General features: G+C 41.8%; 1 pseudogene; it reads right to left on the bottom strand.

The window, feature by feature from the left end:
* Positions 1 to 6,368: 6,368 nt before the first annotated feature.
* Positions 6,369 to 7,060, bottom strand: LOC112903659 (annotated as a pseudogene).

Genomic DNA, 7,060 nt, shown 5'->3' with positions numbered 1-7,060 from the left:
CAAGCCATATAATAATCTCTAGAAAAATTTCTGCAAATTATAAATATCCCGATATATGTATAATTCGAAGCTTTGCAAATAAATCTTGAGTAAAACTATAGAGGCAATTCACTGTAGAACTTTTCGAACTGTACGGCTACTATTGAATGCAAGTTGATAAAGATTTCGTGTATTTCCACTCAATATACATGTCCTAGATGTATTTCTTCCTATCCAACAAAAGGAATGATGCCATATCTTATTGGGTTCATATTGCTCCCAAGTCCCAATCAATTCGAACTCAAATCAAAGCAATGGTATGGCATATATTATGAAAAATTGCACAATAACCTTAGATGTCACTACACTGAATAAATCCAAATGGCTGCAAATAAAACTTTCTCAAAACGATATATATGGATATTATTATCATAATGCAAGGAGATTTATGTACTTAATACATAAGAATGGGAGGGTGTGAAGTGGGCACATGATTGTATTATAAATTTTTTAAGAATCATCAAAATCCTTCCCAAAACCATATTTAGAGGTTTTGAAAATGACATCCAAAAACGCAAGTCGTCACGAGAAAGCAACAGGGCAGTTGTAAAATAACAGAAACGACCCGGAACAACCGCGACCACGAACAAAAACCACCAACAAACTCGCAAAAACACAAGTCATCAACAAAGCAACAGGGCACTTGTAAAATCACATAAAATGACCCAGAACAACCGCAAATTAGAACTCGCAGTACTCGCCATGATTTAGGGTGTGTTCGTTTTCTGGGGCATAAAGTTTAGAGGGGTGACATGTGTATATGTTACTATGCAAAATTTTAGGGATTTTAAGGATGAGGGACAATGAGCATGATTCATTAATTTGTTCATTAATTTGAGCAAGGTAGAATTGATTAGTTGCTTTTCAGAGAATGATTATTATATAGTTTGACCATCACACATTTAGAATGATTTTTCTGAATTATTTCATGGTGACATGTGTATATGTTATTGTGCCAATTTATTTTTCTATTTAGTTTAAATTTACTAGATAGGTGGCCTATGACACATTTACATTTTTTTGAATTACTTCATAGTAACCTATTTTTAGGGATAATGAGCATGATTTTTTTTTTTAATTTGTACAGATGGACCGGCAATGGATGCACGGAAGCCGGAGCACCTCGGCGTGGATTCAGGGTTTAGATTCTTTTCTCAAGGCAGCAATGGCAAATAGGTCGCCAAAGGGTTTAATGTGTTGTCCATGCAGTGTTTGCGAAAATAAAAAGGAATTCCGAAAAAGAGAAACTCTATGGAATCACCTGGCCTTGAATGGTTTCATGAGTAACTATAGCCTTTGGACTAAGCACGGCGAAGTTGGAGTTATGATGGAAGATAATGAAGAAGATGACGATGGTGATAACAATCTTCCAGATTGGGCATGGGTTCATGAAACAGGTAGCTTTCAAGATGAACCAATAGACGAGGGTGAAGCAAATGTTGAACAAGAGGAGCCACCTGACGAGCTAGGTCAGGCGTTGCTTGATGCACGGAAAGACAGTGACGCTGTGAAGGAGGCATTAAAGTTTGAGAAGATGTCGGAGGATCACAAAAGGCCGTTGTTCCCTAGTTGCAAACCGGAGCAGAAGAAGTTGGGTACCACGCTAGAGATGCTGAAATGGAAGGCAACTAATGGTGTCACCGATAAGGGATTTGGTGAGCTATTAAAGATTGTAAAGAACATGCTTCCTGAGGGTAATGAACTGCCGTCAACAACATACGAAGCTAAAAAGATGGTTTGCCCTCTTGGATTGGACGTGCAGAAGATTCACGCATGTCTTAACGACTGCATCCTGTATCGCGGCGAATACGAGAACTTGGAAGCTTGTCCTGTTTGCAGCGCATTGCGGTATAAGATCAGGCGAGATGATCCAGGTGATGTTGATGGGGAGCCGGTAAAGAAGAGAGTTCCCGCAAAGTTGGTGTGGTACTTCCCTATAATACCACGTCTGAAGCGCTTTTTCAAAAATAAGGACAACGCTAAGTTGATACGGTGGCACAAAGAAGACCGTAAGGAGGATCACATGATCAGACACCCAGCAGATGGGTCCCAGTGGAGAAACCTTAACCGAGAGTATCCTCAATTTGACAACGACCCAAGGAATATAAGATTTGCTCTAAGTGCGGATGGAATGAATCCGTACGGTGAGTTTGGCAGCGCTCATAGTACATGGCCCGTGACCCTATGTATGTTCAACCTTCCTCCTTGGTTATGCCTGAAGCGTAAGTTCATCATGATGCCGGTGCTTATAGAAGGGCCAAAAGAACCTAGCAACGATATTGATGTGTTCCTGCAACCCTTGATGGATGATCTCTTACTGCTCTGGAAAGAAGAAGGTGTACATGTGTGGGATGAGTATAAACAGGAGTCTTTCAACCTCCGAGCTTTGCTTTTTGTATGCATCAATGATTGGCCTGCACTTGCAAAACTTTCGGGACAGTCGAACATGGGATACATGGCCTGCACCCACTGTTATGATGAAACCGATAGCATTTATTTGAAACACTGTAAGAAGTACGTATACATGGGCCATCGCCGATTCCTTCCTACCGATCACCCCCTAAGAACCGAAGGGAAGCATTTCAAAGGAGAGCCCGAAACTCGTCGTAAGCCTCTGTTCCGTAATGGAAAGCGTGTATTCTCGATGATCAAGGATGTGAAGGTAGTATTTGGAAAGGGTCTCGGTAGCCAACCTGTTCCGAAGGATGACCAGGGACATGTTCCAATATGGAAGAAGAAGTCTATATTGTGGAACCTACCATATTGGCAAGTCTTACAGGTTCGCAACACAATTGATGTGATGCATCTGTTGAAGAATCTTTGCGTCAACCTACTAGGCTTTCTGGGAGTGTATGGTAAGTCAAAAGACACATTGGAAGCAAGGCGCGTCATGTGGATGCTAGCTGGACGACAAGGCTTGCAACCCAAGAAGAGAGACAAAGGACGCCACTATTTAAAACCTGCCAGCTATAATCTGAGTAAAGAGGAGAAGGAAAGCATGTTCGATTGCTTGAACAGTATCAAGGTCCCGTCTGGGTACTCCTCAAATATACAGGGCATAATAAATGTGAAAGAGAAGAAAATTCAAAACTTGAAGTCCCATGACTGCCACGTTCTGATGACACAATTACTTCCGATTATACTGAGGGGTGTTCTACCGAAAAATGTGAGATTGGCAGTTGTAAAGCTTTGTGCATTCATGAATGAAATTTCACAGAAAGCAATTAATCCAAATAATCTAATAAAGCTGCAGAAAGACATTGTCGAATGTCTTGTCAGCTTTGAGATGGTCTTCCCACCTTCCTTCTTCAATATTATGACACACTTTCTAGTTCATATTGTGACAGAAATAACTATTCTGGGTCCTGTTTTTCTACACAATATGTTCCCTTTCGAGAGGTTCATGGCAGTATTGAAGAAGTACGTGCGTAAACATTCTCGCCCAGAAGGATGCATTGCTAAGGGCTATGGAACCGAGGAGGTCATTGAGTTTTGCGTTGACTATCTTCCTGATCTCAATTCGATTGGGCTCCCCGTGTCACACCATGAGGGGCGACTAAAGGGAAAAGGCACACTAGGAAAGAAATGTAATGTGCACATCCCTTGTAGTGAATTCAGCCAAGCAAACTTCAAGGTTCTTCAGAATTCATCCAAGGTGGCTCCATATATTGATGAGCACATGAATATTATACAGTCTGAAAATCCACAAAAGAATCTTTCTTGGATTACACGCCAACATATAAAAACTTTTGACGGCTGGTTCAGACGAAAATTATTGGGCAACAACACAGTTGATCAAGAACTTCAATGGCTGGCTAGGGGACCATCAATCACTGTCCAGCAATACCAAGGGTACGAAATCAATGGGTATACATTTTATATGAGAGCTCAAGACAAAAAAAAGCACCAACCAAAATAGTGGTGTCCGTATGTGTATAGTAAACAGTAATGGAGAAAAGAACAACTACTATGATGTCATAGAGGAGATATGGGAACTTAAATATGGACCCATAGTTGTCCCTTTATTTCGTTGCGAATGGGTGGCTGGAGGAGGCGTAACGAAGGACCGGTATGGGATGACCATAGTTGACTTTAAAAAGATTGGATATAAAGATGAACCATTTGTTCTAGCCAAGGATGTGACACAAGTGTTCTATGTGAAGGACATGTCAAGCAAACCGAAGAAGATGTCAGATAAGACGCCTGAAGCAGACAAGGCTGGAAATGAGCCGAAACGGCACATAGTTCTTCCAGGAAAAAGAAAAGTTGTTGGAGTTGAGGATATTTCGGACAATTCGGAAGATTATGACCAGATTGATGACCTTCCTCCATTCTCAGTTGATGTTGACCCTAGCATCCTCTTATCCAAAGAGGACACACCTTACTTACGCTGTGATCACGCTCAAGGCACTTTCATCAAAAGGAAGATTATCAATGTTCCAGTAGATAATGATAATGAGTAGTAGTTTTATATAAATTATGTATTGAATTCTCTCAATCAGTGATGTAATGTAACGCACCGCATCGTATTTATCTCAATTCTTGATACTATTTCTCCAATGATGACATAATATCATCTTCAGATAATATTATATTTTTGCATGGTATAAATATTATTTACATTCACTAATTTTGCATTACTAGAAGCATTGAAACATTCAATTACAAACAAATAATCAAGTAATATGCGAATTGATTATATCATTGTATAGGCTACTATTGAAAAGTTTTTTGAAGAATTTTGCATGGATCAAAATGAAATGTTTTCGATTTATTATCAATAACAGAAACATATACACATATAAACCCTTTACACTACACATAATTGATAATGGTTGCATATTCGTTAATTTACTTCAATTACTATTATTATTGTGTACATATAATTACTATAATTATTGTGTAGCTAAAAATAAGATATAAATTTTTGTTATATTATTCTAATTATTAAGCCTATGCCATCACAAATTTATGAATACTACAAATTTAGTGTAAATGGGAACTAGCGTGGCCAGTTCCCGCGCGCCAATTCCCTCGCGGATGGTACACGTTAGTGCCGGCTGGTAATACCAGCCGGCACTAACTTGAGCATGTTAGTGCCGGCTAGTACCACTAGCCGGCACTAACTTGTTCTTCTGACGTCACGTGGGCAAGTTAGTGCCGGCTGGTAATACCAGCCGGCACTAACTTGCCCATCTGACGTCACATGGGCACGTTAGTGCCGGCTGGTAATGTCAGCCGGCACTAACCGTGCCATCCCCCCAACAAATTAGCCCCTTCGCCCTTTCAGATCGACGTCGCCCCCAACTTACCCGCCGCCCCGACGTCCTCGCGCCATTGCTGCCGCCGCCCGAAGCTCCGGCCGCCACGCACGTCGTCGTCCTCGCGCGCGGCCCGTTCCGCGCAGCCCGGCCGCCCGGCTGCCCCTGCCGCCTCGGGGTCCTCGCGGCACTGCTCTGCGTCCCCGCGCCCCATTGCTGCCGCCGCCCGAAGCTCCGGCCGCGGCGCACCTCGTCGTCCTCGCGCGTGGCCCGTTCCGCGCAGCCCGGCCGCCCGGCTGCCCCTGCCGCCTCGAGGACCTCGCGCCACTGCTCGGTGACCTCGCGCCATTGCTGCGGTGCCTGAAGCTCCGGCCCCCACCGTCGACCCCTCCCTCCTCGCCCTCCGATCGCAAAAACGGATTCGCGGTGAGCACCTTGTCCTCTACGGGACATTTTTCACGTTTCCATAGATGCATCACCTACATTGCAGTGAGTCATCAACTGATGCAAGGGTCCTGGTTTAGGTCAACTTGTTTATGCTAATTGACTATTCTGTTCCTGATAAGTTTAGGTCAACTTGTTGAATTTGTGTTGGGGATAAAAGGACCATAGATGACTGAAAGGACCATAGATAGAAGGACCATAGATGACTGGGGATAATTGACCTTCCATTCTGTTCCTGATAAGTTTATATATTATGTCTGATATCATATTCATAAGTCCACTTTGAATTATTGTCAAAGTTTTAGACAAGAGGCTAATATTTGAAACATTCTTCACAGATAATTTTGTTTAGATGAAACTGCTTGTAACTTGCACATTGTTGCTATCATGTGGCTAAAGAATTAACCTTGGAACTTGAAGGTAAACTATATATTTGTGGCTTTCAGTGGTATGTAAATAATGATATCAATTGTACTTCTGCAAGGTTCAGTTCACCACTGGTTGTGGGGCAGAAAAAAAAAAAGACAAAGTTAGAAACTTAGAACAACTGTATGAGAATGAAAAATATAGAATAGAAATTATTATGGAAGGAAAATGGAAGGTCAAGAATCTGCCAGGGGTTGTCTACTGTAGTATGGTCTTACTCTGAACCTAACCACAAGCATAAAGTTCAAGAAACCAAGTGGGTTATAGTAGGGCAAATATATTATATATCTCTCCAGAATATTTAGTACAAGGACAACCCAATATGAGCAAACACTAAGAAGCAAGAATTGAACTAAAGCATACCAGACAATCTGCCCATCCTTGAATGCATGAATAACAGAATCGGTGTCCACATGGTAAGATGCCCCTTGTAGAAGAAAAATCTGTCCAACATATCACGCATGATAATTCTTCTTGCCTTTCTAAATTAGATGATTTTCTGTGAGTTTCTTGTCGTATCCCAATTCATCATCACCTAGAGTGCCAAGGCTATATTTGTCTTTTTGCTCCTGAGTACAGAAAGCTGGTTCCTGTCCAGACAAATCATATGGAGGCAAGCTTGTTGAACTCTCCCTTAAGTCAGCGTTTTTTAGCTCTTTTCTTCTGTCTGGTTCATGCCTACTAGTTTCGCCATATTCGTACAATGAATCCAGGGTACTTTGCCGAAGGGATGATGATAATAAGTTTGTCTTGGTAAATTTTCTTCCCGCTCCTATAGACAGACTATCCAAAGTCTGAGGTTCATGAAAGCTGTCAGACAAACTATCACTTTCTGTGAGTTCTGTGAGATCGTTCCTTTCTCCCTTCTGTTTCGATGTGCTCCTGGACAT

This window comes from Panicum hallii, chromosome 8, assembly GCF_002211085.1.
Source record: "Panicum hallii strain FIL2 chromosome 8, PHallii_v3.1, whole genome shotgun sequence".
NCBI classification, from domain to species: domain Eukaryota; kingdom Viridiplantae; phylum Streptophyta; class Magnoliopsida; order Poales; family Poaceae; genus Panicum; species Panicum hallii.
Note: the sequence above shows the minus strand (reverse complement) of the source record. Positions and strands in the feature narration are given on the sequence as shown.